This window comes from Lepidochelys kempii, chromosome 4 (assembly GCF_965140285.1).
Source record: "Lepidochelys kempii isolate rLepKem1 chromosome 4, rLepKem1.hap1, whole genome shotgun sequence".
Classification (NCBI taxonomy): domain Eukaryota; kingdom Metazoa; phylum Chordata; order Testudines; family Cheloniidae; genus Lepidochelys; species Lepidochelys kempii.
Window position 1 is genome coordinate 122,128,992 of NC_136383.1, and position 15,499 is coordinate 122,144,490.

Genomic DNA, 15,499 nt, shown 5'->3' on the forward strand with positions numbered 1-15,499 from the left:
ATTTTAATTCCACTGAAATGTGTCTGTGGAGCCTGCAAGAAGGAGCATGTTAGCCTCATACCACAGAACTGCTGGCAGCCTCCCTGCAGCATCAATCCACATATTCTGTGCTGGAGTAGGAGTTGCAGCCTCCCTGAGTCAGATCCACTAGCCCCTCCTGGCCCCCACGCTCCACCCCAACTCCACTCCAAAGTGAATGTTAACACTGGCCTACGAAAGCCTGGCACAGAGATGATTTCCACAGTACGCTAAAAGGCACAGACAAGCCTGCATGGCCACACCATCACTTGATCGTGTGGAGCATCAGGGTGTTGTACTGCCCCATGTGGTGGCCCTTCAAACCAATAGTGGATTTCACTCTTTGTGTCTCACTTTTCCCATTTGAAAGAAATACGTATCCCACAGAAGTGTTGCAAGGACCAATGCATGCCTGTGAAGCACATGCTATGTCACTGCTAAGAATTAATGCATAACTCTAGGGTTGTGTTGGCTGATGTATTTTCATCTGTCCCTCTCTCCTCGGTAATTCATCTTCTTTAAAATATAGATAATATTAGTCCTGCTATGCGTGCAGGGGACTGGACTAGACGAGTGCTCGAATTCCCTTCCAGTCTTACAATTCTATGATTCTATTTAATACAAAGAAAAAACTACTGGAAAATAATTAACATGAGAACAAAGAGAAGAACTAATGACTTAGTATTTATATTTCAGTAGTATTTAGGCTCCAATGGGCATAGGAAGACCTGGTGCCTGCACGAAAGAGCTTACAGTCTATGATCTCAATCCTGAAGTTGGGCATATTCCTGGCTTTACACATGCAAGTAGTTCCACTAAAGTCAACGAGACTTTGACTTGTATAAAATTAAGTATATATGAGTAATTGCTTGCAGGACAGGACCTAGAAATCCAAGCAACCTACAAGGGATCTGGGAGATGGATGCAATCAGAATATATATAATTTAATACACATTTTTAAAAATTGAAATAATATAAACTATTCCTGCTTGTGTCCTAGTTTGCTAATTTCTGGTAGCAGTCACCATAGAGGAGGTTCTTGAAAGGAGCTGAAGAAGGAGAGGGTAGCAGCCTTATGGATCTGTTCAGGAAAGTCATTCCATGTGTGGATGAGGAAAAAAAGAATGAGAAAAAGGAGCCAAGATGGAAAGGATAAAACGAAATCAGCGACTCTGGTACAGTTAACGGTGAAGCAAAAGTCTGAGCTGGAGAAAATGAAGCTAGAAGCAGAGGAGGAAGAAGATAATTATGTTTTGACTGGAAAGGAGTATTCAGTTGGGGGAAATCCAGTGAGTAATAGGATTAGAGGGACAACTGAAACTGTCAATATATATGATAAACTGCTTCCTCATTAGTATAAAAGAGCATGGATGGATGGATATTTCTGCAGCCATCTGATAAGCTTTGCTTGCTGATTTAATTGGTTCCTAACACCTGAGCTGCCATGTTAAATCCATTGCTCACACAGGGCCCAACCCCGCAGCCACTGAATCCAATGAGATTTTTGCCACAGACTTCAATGGGAGCTGAATTGGGTTCAGAGGAAGCATTAGAAATTTCTGCAAGATTAGATCCTGTGCTGACTCCTATGCTTTGAATGCACAGTTTGAAAGGTTTGGATCAATACTGGAAGTGTAGTGTACAGGCTTAAACCTGGAGTCTCAGCATGAGCCAGGTTGAAAACTTCTCAGAAATATCTATGCACAGAGACTGAGCTGAACTGTCCTGTACCCTGAATTCTGACCTAGAGGTGCCAACTGTAAAGGTGAGAAAGTTCTGGTTTCCTCATCAAACTTTCTTGATGGTAAGGGATACAGCAAGTCACCAAGAAGGGCCTGGACCCTCTTCCGGCCAATAAATGAAAGGAGCTCTAAGTTCCTAAAAAGCCAAATTTAACAACCAGAAGCGCAAAGACAGCATTGGGTTTGTAACAAGTGTAGACATCTGTCCAAAAAATGTGCCAAGAATTCAACTAATAAGCAAAACACATGACTAAAAGAAACAAGGCAGTGTTGTTTCATCAGGGACACTGTATGGTACTGTTCAGTGCAATTCAGAAGAGCACATACTCAGTGACTGTGACTGACATAGCGAAACAGGACTGACAGAAGTCCCTGACTTGAGACCTGAAAGAATATTTCAAGAGCAATATTTTCCAGGCAAATTTGTCCAGGCTAATGCTATATCACAGGCCCATCTGTAACAGTCCCTGTGGCAAAATCTGTTAGACTGGAATTGGGTTAGGGAAATATGAGGTAACCATTATTCAAGACTTACCACTGACAGGCAATTTTATTTTCTCTCTAGCATCATAAATGTATATGACATTTTTAGATAGCTAATGTTAGTCAAACAAGGAACAGAATCGATTCCTGTTATGGTCTAAAGGCACAAGCAAGGACAATACAGGACAAAATAAACACAGGAGAGGCTAGTGGAGTTCTAAGGAATAACTTTGACACTACAACCATTGTTTGTATCACATAGCAAAGTCAAATGAGGATACAGTAGGAAGAATGCCAACCTGCTGTTTCTTGCCAGCCTGCCCCAGTGTGCTAGGTCACTGCACACCACGGAAAGCCAGAACATTGCAATAATCAACCAAAGCCTTATTATTACCCAATGCCCTCAAGGCTTACAATTTCCATGACAAGCAGGAAGCCGATAGCAAGCTAATTTGTAGTAATTTGTAGCCGATAGTAAGCTAATGTTTGAGCTACTGAGGCTCTGGGAAGGCAATATAGTATGATATAGAGGGTATAAGGGATAGTGTAAAATTAAGGTGGGTCTGAATTTCAAAATTCAAATCCCACCAGTCTCTAACTGTATGCTATGGGTTTCTCAGTCTTCATTTTGTTTACCCATAGATCTTTGTTCCTTCTGCTAACTCTGAGGCATAACCAGGGGGAAAAAATCAGATGATTGCAATTTATTTTCCCAAACATGACGGAGCAACCACATACTTTCAGCATAAAGTGTATTTTACATCTCCCTTACTCTATCCCACAGGGGAGTTGAAATGGTCAATTTGTTATTGCTTGTAAAGTACTTTGAGATCCTCAGATTAAAGGCATGAAGAATGCAATGTATTATTGGGCTAAATCCTGCAGTCCACACTCAGGGCTAAATCCTTTTTGCTGAGCTAAGCCATGGTAGCTGGGCTTGGTCCTGGGGCCTCCTCCTCTGACACAAGTTGGGAGTCTTGTGTAACCACAGAAGAGAAAGTAGGATTTGTTCCTCAATTCTTGCTCAGGTAAAACTCACTGAAGTCAGTAAGCAACTCCATGACTCATTCTGCTCCTAATAAAGTCTGAAAATTTTGCCAGCATCAGATGGAGCTACCTGATATTGCACCATCTGAAGTCAATGGACGGACTCATGGGCTCATATCCTTGAAGGTAATTAAGCACCTAACTTCTATTGAGTTCAGTGGGAGTTAGGAAGATAAATATCTTTGAGGATCTGAGCCTCAGTGACTTCAGTAGGACTGGAATGTGCCCTGAGAAGTGCACAGTTTGACCCTTTATGATTATTTATATTGTACCGTGGTTAAAAAAATATATAGTCCTGCTCACTGACGTACCTCTCAGCTGTACCTTCTTTTGAAGGACATGGCTCATTTTAGTCTCAAAGTCAGCTACTTTCCCCACAAATCTAGTGTCCCCTTTTATTGTAGATCAGAAATACAGAATAATGAAACTGACATTACAGAGTTATTCACACTAAAGGAAGGAATACCACAGTATTACAGGCTTCCTGTTTAGAATTATGGGTCCCTCTCATTTTGTGTCTTTGAACCAGATTGAGAGGTATGCTATATGCACTCTGTCCCCTGCCCTCTCTAATGTTAACTAAATACCCATGCAGATAGCTCACTTTGAACATCAAAGAGTATATTTTGCATAAATTGTGCTTCTAATTATAAATATAATATTTGTTTAGTTAAATAATAGTTAAAAATAGCATTTGTTTAGTTAAACATATCAGACATGTAAATGATTTCTCCCCTGACAGCTGCATCTATATTATTCATATATTCTAATAATAGTTAATTTAGCTTTTCAAGCCAAAAAGTGTCATTCCTATAAGCAATAATGTTGTTGAGCAGTGTACTAGTGCCAGGTCTTGCTCTCACTGAAGTCATGGTAGTTTAGCCATTGATTTGACTACAAGCAGGATTGGAACTTTAGTCTCACTTTCACATTAGTATATGAAGGGATCTAAAATATTTTTCCATGTCACAGAATGCAGCCAGTTATAAAACTGTGTGCAGGAACTATTCTTTGCATGGGGGTTAAAATTACTTTGAAAAAGCATTTATTTTAAAATAAGACAAAATAACATTAAATCAATGGAGTACAAAATAAATATTATGCACCAGTATAAAAAAATGGGGAAAAATACAACATCTAACCACTATAGTAGTGGGCCTTTCACTTCATTTAGTTTTTCTACTTGCCCAATTCAACATCCAATAAATGGACCTAGTATTCAACCATTACATTATTGAATTAAAATTATATTTACAAATTATCACACCAGCTTTAATCATTACAAGTAAAAATACAAAACATAATACAGCATGAATTGCTAAAAGAAAAACTAATTATAGATCACTGGTGAAGATGATCATATGGTTACAATATGGGACTGAAAGTTCTGGACTCTAACTAGCTCTGCCACAAATTTTCTACCTGACCTTGGTCAAGTTACTTAACCTTTCTAGGCCTCAATCTCCCCATCTGTAAAATGGGAATAATACTTCCATACCTCATAGGGTTATTGTGAGATTAATTAATGGTTGTTACACTTCGAGATCCACAGATAGAAAAGTGATATAAAAATGTGACCGATTATGTATTTAGATTACTTCTGGGTTGTGTGTAGGTTGAACAATGAGATTGTGGCTATACTGGGTCCCAGGCCTGCTGTGATATCTCTCATCTTTGGGACAGGAATAGAGAGGATTGCCAAGAAAGAGTACTGAAAAGGATCCCCATGCACAGTCATAGCATCTGAGAGGGACAATTGTTCTTTTGTTTTGTGTATGGTCTGCAGCCTTCTCAGGAATTTTGCCCAGGTTATGTTATTTGTTCAGGATTAGATCAGATCCTTGAATAGTATTTTTGAATTCTTTAAGCATGGCATGTATTTAACTGTAAGTAGGATAGTAAAATTGTGTTATACAAACTAGTATCCCATGTGTGTCTACCTTCATGAATAACTGCTAACATTTACATAAATATACAAAAAACTGACTTCCGTGGAACTCATCATCTCAGTAACATTTGGGATGCTTTAAATAATAGCCAACCCCTCCACTTAATTTCTCCTAAATAGCCACTTATTTGAATCTTGATTTTTAAATCTTTACAATCACTCCGATATAGGGTTGCCAGGTGTCCAGTTTTCTACCAGAAAGTCCAGTCGAAAGGGGGAACCTGACAGCGTCTGGTTGCATATACTGACCGGACACCAAAAGTCAGGTTACTGCAGGCAGGGAGGTGCCGGGTCATCAACCCACACTAGCCCCTGCTCAGCCAGGGCCGTCCCCTACCTGCATCTCCTGGGCAGGCAGGCTCTGCTTCGGGGGCTGCAGGTGCCATCCCAGCCCCGGAGCAGGAGGAGCCCTGCTGGTGAGGGTGGCATGTGGAGAGGATTGAGTGACTAGTAAGGGGGAGGGGGGAGAGCAGCGAGCAGGGGGCAGGGCCTGGGGAGAAGAAGCAGATCAGGGGGTCCAGTTTAAAAAAAATTAAAAAAAAAATCAGAAAAGTTGGAAGCCCTCCTCAGGTAATTAAACTAAAAAATTCCCCACTTAGTTCATTGAAAAGTGTTAAAATCAGTGCAAGCCCCAGGGTGACCAGACAGCAAATGTGAAAAATTGGGACGGGGTGGGAGGTAATAGGAGCCTATATAAGAAAAAGACCCAAAAATCGGGACAGTCCCTATAAAATCGAGACATCTGGTCACCCTAGCAAGCCCTAATGTAGGCAAGGCTTTGGCAGCTGTAATCATTTCTGCCACTGTGTTTAACTAAAACAGTAATAATGGTTCTCCCTGCTGGAACCTTTGTCTACAATAGGGCTCCCACTAGTTTTAATACTGGCTCATCTGGGGATTCAGTTGGGGATTCCCTCACCGCCTTACTTTCCATTACGTAAACACTGTTTGCTACATTGGTATCAATCCTAGTAGCATCTATGATGAACCACAAATCCAACTGATATTTAATTACAGTACTTCTACCTAGCTAACAGCTTGCCACTTCAGCTAACCAATCACAGAGCAAACTCAGACCTTGGGGGAATACCTTTGTCAAATAAATTATCATAGACTACATTTCTTCTTGCCTGGAGATGGAGTGTTCTCTCCAGTTCTGCCTAGAAACCTGCCTGTAATGGATTACAACAGGCCCACACGACTATGGTAAAGGTTCAGTTTCCTGGGCCTCTCTTCCCTTCATTCTTTGTGTCACCAGCATTCATAATGATTTTTAACATGAGTCTAGGTATAGCTGGGATGGCTTTGATTTCTTTTCACATTTCCAATGACCTGTCATAGGGTATCTTTATTTTCCATCAAATCTGTTTTGAAATGTATTTTTTTGAAGACAGTTAAGTAAATTTTTCATAACCTGTCCTGTGTTCAAAACTTTCATAAAAATATCATTCATAATTGATCATAAGCTTTAATGAAGAAGCTTTCATTTTGTCTTTTCTTCTTTGGTTTATACTCAGCAGGCAAACCAGCTGGTAATGTCTAACATTGCTAGTCTGCTTTATATTCTGCTGTTTCAATATTTCATCAGCACATCTTTGTACACAGGTATTGTAATCCTACAATAAATATAATTTTCAAGAGTTCTTCCTTACACAAACGTTTCAAAATACAGGCTATGGGACTGGTTTTATGAGAGAAATCTGGCTGCATTAGGCAGCCAGTCCACCAGTCTCTGTGTGGGCAGAGGAGATGGACATTATTGTACAAAGTGGCCCATAGAATGAAAAAACTGTATGCAGGTGTTTGTAATCTTGTTTTTTTTTTTTTTTCCAATTTTCAATGCACTATGTTTCAATCTATAAGGTCCAGCCCTGAAAAGTAGAAGCAGCCTTAGCTTCCATTGACTTTGATAGCCACTGAGCATTATGCAGGAGCAGGGCTGCACCCTAATTTCCGTCCAGTTCTGCCCTGCTTACTCAGGAAAAACTTCCCTTGAAATCAGTTGTGTGCCTACCCTAACTGGTGCAAATTGGGTGACTAAAAACATAAAAGGCTACGTAGTACCAACCATTTTCACATGAAAATCATCCGGTTTGTGCATGCAATCCTGGTGACTGCATGGGCAGAGATAAGCACTGTTGTTCACGTAGAACTTAATCTTCCTGTTTAGAAAACTTGGCCCAGCAAGCTTTTACATTTGTGTGATACCTGGTTCAAATCCTCTAGTATTAAGTACTGCAAATCCTGACACTTGCAAAGTCAATGGGTGTTGGGGCCTTGATCACAATGGGGATTTTGCCCCTGTATAGCTACATTGATGTAGCTGCGCCAGGATAGACTCCGACTATAGATGGGTTTCAGAGTAACAGCCGTGTTAGTCTGTATTCGCAAAAAGAAAAGGAGTACTTGTGGCACCTTAGAGACTAACCAATTTATTTGAGCATGAGCTTTCGTGAGCTGTAGCTGTAGCTCACGAAAGCTCATGCTCAAATAAATTGGTTAGTCTCTAAGGTGCCACAAGTACTCCTTTTCTTTTTGCGACTATAGATGGGTTGCATAGATGTAAGAAGTGATGACTTGCACATCCACTTCAAACCAGGTGGGCCACGTCAGTGCAAGTCACTCTTTCAATCAGTATCTAGCCCTCGTGCAGACAAGCTGGACTGGTGTAAATTTACATAGGGTTAGAGGGTAAAATTTTCAGAAGTGCCTAAATGACATGGAAGCCCAAGTCTCACTGGAAATAAATTGGAATTAAGCTCCTAAGACACCAAAATGGTTTTGAAAATTGTACCCAAAATTAAAACCCAGTGCAGAGGTGGCTTCAGTAAGCAGTGCAGGATTTGATTGAAAGCTAGTACAGAACATACAGCAGTATAAGATCAAAGAAAGTGAACTCTGAAGAAAGACTTCATTTTCTTCTGTCCTCAGTTCCCTTTTTAATGCTCCCCCTAATTACACTTCACAGACACAGCAAGGCTTCAGAGCATGTGCACCTCTTTACTGGATGTGTATGTATAAATACAAAGTGCATTATACACACATTTACCAATTTGCTGGTAGAAAGACTGACAGGCAGAGGACTAGGGAGTTGATTAACTACATATAAAGGTTTAATGGAACAGAGGGACTGGCAGAGCACATGTATTTATAGGCACACGGAATTAAGAATCTGTAGCATGCAGAGTCTCCCTATGGCAGCTTTGTTGCCTATGATCTCTCCAATAGTGTCAATGTTTCTGAGATGTTGCATCCCATAATGCTTTATGGAAATATGCTTATGAATGTATATATATGACATAACTGGAACATATTTTATGCTACATATGCCATGTAACATATCTCTGAAAAGGTTATGATTTACTCAATATATTCATCCTATTTGTATGCATGTGTCATTTTTGTACTCCAAGTTATGAATATTGGCTGTATACTTGTTTAATTTTAAATAGCCTCAGCGAAGCAGTTGGTCAGCTTCCTGAGAAAAGACTATTCTCAGTAAGTGCCCAATCAAGAAGCCTTTAAGCCAACAATGAACTTGGAGATGCCAATCCACATCTGAGCTTTCTCAGGAATGTGGCTTGGCTGGTAAGGAACTCAGTCATGCATGCACATGTGACTTGCACAGGTGACTCCAAAACTCCATTTTGTAGCTGGATTCTACACAGGGGGAGGGAGGGGTGTCCACCCACAAGAGAAAGTCTATTTAAACCCCTGGGAGACCCCTCCATTTTGTCTTCAGCTGGCTCCAGAGATAGCCTCTGCACCCCCAAAGGATACCTGAAAGAAACTGGAACAAAGAACAGTAACCACGGGGCGGGGGGGAAGGGGATGAGTGATTGCTGGACCCAGACTAGAAGCAGACTAGTCTGTAAAAGGAAACTTACTGGAACACCTGAGTGTGAGATTTTATCTGTATTCTCTTTTCTTACTGTATTAGGCATAGAGCTGTGTGTTTTATTTTATTTTGCTTGGTAATTCACTTTGTTCTGTCTGCTACTACTTGGAACCACTTAAATCAATCTATTCTGTATTTAAAAAATCACTTTTTACTTATTATTTAACCCAGACTATGTATTAATACCTGGTCAGGGGGCAAACAGCTGTGCATATCTCTCTATCAGTGTTATAGAGGGAGAACAATTTATGAATTTACCCTGTATAAGCTTTATACAGTGTAAAACAGATTTATTTGGAGTTTGGACCCCATTGAGAGTTGGGCATCTGAGTGCTAAAGACAGGAACACTTCTTAAGCTGCTTTCAGTTAAGCTTGCAGTTTGTGGGATGTGGTTCAGACCTGGGTCTGTGTTTGTGACCAGCAAGCATATCTGGCACAACCAGGAGGGTTCTGGAGTCCCAAGCTGGTGAGGAAGGCAGGGGCAGAAGTAGTCTTGGCACATCAGTTGGCAGCCCCAAGGGGGTTTCTGTGATCCAACCTGTCACAGTTTCCATTAGTTCTTTGTTGACTAATCAGCCACTTTCAGTCTCAGGGCTTGGCTACACTTGCGAGTTACAGCGCAATAAAGGAGCTCTGGGTGCACTAGGTCACTACCTGTCCACACTGGCAAGGCACATAGAGTGCTCTGACTCCACAGCTACAGCGCTGCTGGTACTCCACCTCGGCAAGTGGAATAACGTTTGCTGCGCCCTCACTGGAGCGCTGCAGCACCAGTGTGAACGAGGTGTTGCTTTACTGCGCTCTGATCCGCCTCCAGAAACGTCCCATAATCCCCTTAAGGCAAGTGACCACTCTTGTCATTGTTTGGAATCGGCTGTAGGAATGCAGAAATGCCCTTGGAAAGCTCCCTTTCTGATAGCTGGCTGCTTATGTGTTCAGAGACAAAGCAACCATTCGTGTGGAATGCTGTGTGTGAGAGAGAGAGAGGTGGGGGGGAGGAGCAATAGGGGGGTCTGCTGCTGTCCCAACTTACAAGACAGCATGCTGACATGCTCTTAGCCCCCCAAAACCCCACTCTCTCTCCCCCCCACATACACACAACACACTCCCTGTCACACTTCACCCACCCACCCACCCACCCCATTTGAAAAGCACGTTGCAGCCACTTGCATGCTGGGATAGCTGCCCATAATGCACCGCTCCCAACGCCACTGCAAGTGCCGTAAATATGGCCATGCCAGTGCACTTGAAGCTGTCATTGTGGTCAGACTGCAGCGCTTTCCCTACTGCGCTCTACAAAGGCTGGTTTAACTCAAAGCGCTCTACACCTGCAAGTGTAGCCATGCCCTCAGTTTCCTAAATAGGAGCCATTTTGCTGCCATTCTGGTAAAAGAGATCCACACTATTACTGAAGGTTTAAACCTGCCAAATCAAATTTTCCTAACTCACAAGGAGTTGGGATGAGAGTCACTAAAGTTGTCACAGAGAGGTGCCCACGTCCCTCCCTATGCTAGCAAATCTCTTTATGCCCTGGAAGCGTTTACCCTTGCAGAGGCCAGGCAGTGTTTCTACTGCTGCACTCCCTGCTCCTTCTAGCAGTAGGGAGCTGCATGAATTCCCACTAGGATCTCTATAGTTGAGTGCTCCAGAGAGAAGGCATTCAATAAACACTCTTCTGGTCAGCCTAGCCAGGCCATCATTCCAGTCAGAGGTGCACTGGTGGCCTCCCACCTCCCCCACCAAAGCATGTGGCAGCTACCTTGCTCCACTGCAACCTGGCCCTCTGCCAGACAGAAAAGGTGATCTTATGGTTAAAGCACTGACCTGGGACTTGGGAGATTGGGAGTCAATTTCTAGCTCTGTTACAGACTTCCTGCATGACACTGTGCAAGTAACAATGTGCCTCAGGCCAGGCCTTCACCTAAATCTTAGGTCAGCCTAGCCACCAGCCCTGGGCCCCCAGCTCAGCCTCTGTCATAAGGTAGACACTTGTTTCGTGTCCATAGGGAGACATGTATGGGAAGGCGCCCGTCCATCCTCTTTGCTACACCCCATTTTCCCAGATAAAGGTGCATCCATAACCTAAGTCCAAGACCTTCTACTGGCACTCCTCCCAGTCTGACTGGTTCCAGGTATGGCTCTGCCCCAGCATCATTCAGAGTAAACCCCAGACCCCCAGCCTGGCTGTAACAGCAGCCCAGGTAATCACACTAAATTATTGGGCACTCACCCGATATGCCCAGGCTTGCTGCATCTGATATGGAACACTGGACTTCCCAGTTTCCCTGGCTGTCCCAGAAGCGCTTCCACTATAGTTGGGACTGAACAGCACTCTGGTAGTTCCCATGCAACCCTGTTTTCAGCTATTGAGGTTCTTCTTCCATTGAGAGCCTCTTGGTGACTCCTCAGACCAGGTTATCCTCTTGTCTGGTCTCCCTAGGGGGCCACCACTAGTCTGTCACACTGTTCAGGCTGCTCATGCTCAGCTACTTCAGCCTTAAAGAAGGCTTCTGACCATTTGACTGGCTCCCCCATTAAGGCAGCTCTGGGCTCCCCTGGAAAGGACCTTCATGATTTTCCCTGTGGAACTAGTAGTCTCTGGGCATAACCCTCATGTAGCGAGGTCCTATAATCTGAGCCACTGTCCACAGTCATGCCCCCTGTGGGAATGGTTTGATCTGAAACAGCACCAGTACACCTCCAGAGTCAGTCCCAGTCTATCCACGATGGCAGCCTTCACCACAGGACAGGAGGCCACCTGCTTTTCACTTACTGTTCAATCAGCTGCCTGTGCCTCACCTGTCAAACGATGCCATACATAGGCAGGCAACTCATCCGGTATTAAACTGTACAGTCTTGTTGCTCAGGTTTGTCCCAAGCGTCGTACTCAGACAAAACCAGATGTAGTATTGTCCAGTATTGGGTGGGGGGTGCCGTTTTGAAGAGTGCACTGCTCTGCCCTGTGACATTACCCAGAATACGATCTGGATTCTTGAACAGTTGTGTCCCCTCAGTTCCCCCACCTGGGGTGCCCTTTACCCTGCTTTGCTATGAGAGCTTTCACTCCTCGTCTGCTCACACACAGCCTCCAGCATGTAAGTCACTCCCAGTTGTACTGTATGAGTGCTATGGCCCGCCACTGATGAGTTACACTGCAGAGCAATACCAGCAAGTTCTCAGTCCCAGGGTTTCCTCCAGAAATGTACGTCTTCCACTGCCCAAGCTAAGCCTGCCTTAGCCCTGTAGTGCCACGGGGGGTGGCAATCCTGCAGGCAGGATCCAAAGCCCTGATGGGCCGGATCCGGCCTGCGGGTTGTAGTTTGCCTACCCCTGCCTTAGGTGATATTTCCAGCTTACAAGCTAATCATATCAGCAATGCAAAAGCCATCACAGACTCTCATAAGCACTGTTAACTGCTACAGAAGTTTCAGAGTCCAGGATAAACTGCCCTCTCTCACAAACCAAATCCAGCGAATGACTGGATCCTCTGAGAACACTGGGGGTGGAGTGGGGGGTGGAAATCTTAGGAGGAGGCATGAGAGGAAGTTAATAGAGAAAATCATCCAGAAATAAATGTGGGAGATTCACTATGATTAATCCACTACAACATGAAGCATCATATCATTAGCAAAACATAAAACTGCTTGATGGAATCATAATCTGGGTATCCAAAGAAACCAGGCTCAAATAAATAACAACTATAGCATCACAGCGGCCAGAAACACTCCTACAGGAAATGGATGCTGACTAGAACTGAACATTGTGGAACTGTATCAAAGAACAAGTAAACTGACAAGTCAGGACAAGAGAACCCTGAAGTTAAGAGAAGACAGAAGGAAGAGTCTGGAGAGATATTGTATGGTCCTTGTTTCTGGCTCTTTATGGCTGGGGCTTGATTGTGTATGGAGACTGAACTACCCTTTTATCCTTACAAATGATTCTTTCATGTCAGGTTTGAAGCACATTGGCAGGGCAGTGTGGGGAAGCTTGCGCTGCTGCTTCTAGTGCTGTATGCATTCTGTACATGAAAGACTTTGGTCTCCAGGGTTATCAATCCAGTACTTTTTGCGGGACACTAAATTCCCTGGAAAAAGATAGCAAAGTTGTTGGTTTGTTTTTTTTAAACGCGACATAGCTTAAGACATACATTTGCAAAAGATAGGGCCAGAATCTGATCTCATTTTTGTTGGTATAAATCCAAATTAACTTCATTGACTTCAGTGGAGTTACTCCTGATTTACACCAACACAGCTGAGATTAGAGTCTGGCCTTCAGTCTTCTAGCAGTTAAAATGCAGTCTGGCCTGTCCAAAAGGAATCAATTGAAATTCAAACTGGAGGGGTTTATGCCATGCTACAAATAGAAAAGCCAAACAAAACAAACATCAGAACATTTGAGAGTCAGCAGAATCCTAATGAGAATCTTCCTTTATTAATTCAAGTTTCTTTTAACCCCCTCTTCTTCCAATCTTATTCCCTCTGCAGCCAAGACCATTTAGTATGGATGACAGGTAGACAGTGGCGTGGGAGCACAGGAGACTTTAGTTCTTCCTCTTAGTTGTAGCCAGACAGTGGCAAGTTTCCTATCCTGACATTTGCCCATTCTATAATAACAGCATTGTTATGGTAGATCCTGAGCCATGTATGGTGGGTGGGAGGTGCGTGGCGGTGGGGGTGGGGAAATAAAGTATATTCCTATCCCAAACTTCTAGTCGCTCTTAAAATCCTTCTATTTTTCCTGTTTAACCAATATTTCAATGTAGTCCAGATCAAACTAAATCTGGATTACTGCACTGCTCTGTACCTCTGGAGACCTGTATTTAAATCTCAGTCAAACTGCAAGAGATACTTTGGAAAACAAGTATCTTTGGAAAAGAGAATAATTAAAGAAAAAAATCTACCTCATTATTTCCTCCAACGCAGACCAATAGGCTGTGGCATTCCAGGGTGCAATCCAGGCCGGTGAGGGGCTGTCTCACACCTGCCCTGCAACCTTGTGTGTGTTACAGTTAGGGCTGTCAAGCAATGAAAAAAATTAATAGCAATTAATCACACTGTTAAACAATAAAAGAATATCATTTATTTAAATATTTTCAGATGTTTTCTACATTTTCAAACATATTGATTTAAATTACAACACAGAATACAAAGTGTACAGTGATCTTTTTATATTTAGAAGTATTTGCATTGTAAAAAAGAAAAGAAATAGTAGTTTTTAATTCACCTAATACAAGTAAAAGTTGAACTTACAAATGTAGAATTATGAACAAAAAAAACTGCATTCAAAAATAAAACAATGTAAAATTTTAGAGCCTGCAAGTCCACTCAGTCCTACTTCTTGTTCAGCCAATCGCTCAGACAAACAAGTTTGTTTACATTTTTAGGAGATAATGCTGCCCGCTTCTTGTTTACAATGTCACCTGAAAGTGAGAACAGGCATTCTCATGGCACTATTGTAGCCAACGTTGCAAGATATTTACGTGCCAGATACGCTAAAGATTCATATGTCCCTTCATGCTTCAACCACCATTCCAGAGGATATGCGTCCATGCTGATGACAGGTTCTGCTTGATAATAATTGAAAGCAGTGAGGACCCACGCTTGCTCATTTTCATTATCTGAGTCAGATGCCACCAGCAGAAGGATGATTTTCTTTTTTGGTGGTTCAGGTTCTGTAGTTTCCATATTGGTGTGTTGCTCTTTTAAGACTTCTGAAAGCATGCTCCACACCTCGTCCCTCTCAGATTTTGAAAGGCACTTCAGATTCTTAAATCTTGGGTCAAGTGTTGTAGCTATCTTTAGAAATCTCACATTGGTTCCTTCTTCGCATTTTGTCAAATCTGCAGTGAAAGTGTTCTTAAAATGAACAACATGTGCTAGGTCATCATCCGAGACTGCTATAACATGAAATATATGGCAGAATGCAAGTAAAACAGAGCAGGGGACATACAATTCTCCCCCAAGGAATTCAGTCATAAATTTAACTAATGCATTTTTTTTTAACGAGTGTCATCAGCATGGAAGCATGTCCTCTAGAATGGAGGCTGAAGCATGAAGGGGCATACGAATGTTTAGCATATCTGGCACATACATACTTTGCAATGCTGGCTACAAAAGTGCCATGCAAAGAGACAAAGAGATTGCACTACAGTACTTGTATGAGGTGAATTGAAAAATACTATTTCATTTATTTTTTACAGTGAAAATATTTGTAATAAAAATATTATACACTTTGATTTCAATTACAACACAGAATGCAATATATATGAAAATGTAGAAAAACATCCAAGATATTTAATACATTTCAATTGGTATTTTATTGTTTAACTGTGAGATTAAAACTGCGATTAATTGCAATTACTT

General features: G+C 42.2%; 1 protein-coding gene across 1 annotated transcript in view; it reads right to left on the minus strand.

The window, feature by feature from the left end:
* The window catches only part of SH3BP2 (SH3 domain binding protein 2), a 93,190-nt gene extending 79,134 nt beyond the window's left edge, over window positions 1–14,056 (minus strand). The window contains exon 1 of the mRNA XM_073342707.2: window positions 14,038–14,056. The gene's annotated coding sequence lies outside the window, so the exon portion shown is untranslated. The remainder of the gene's footprint in view (window positions 1–14,037) is intronic.
* Window positions 14,057–15,499: the final 1,443 nt, after the last annotated feature.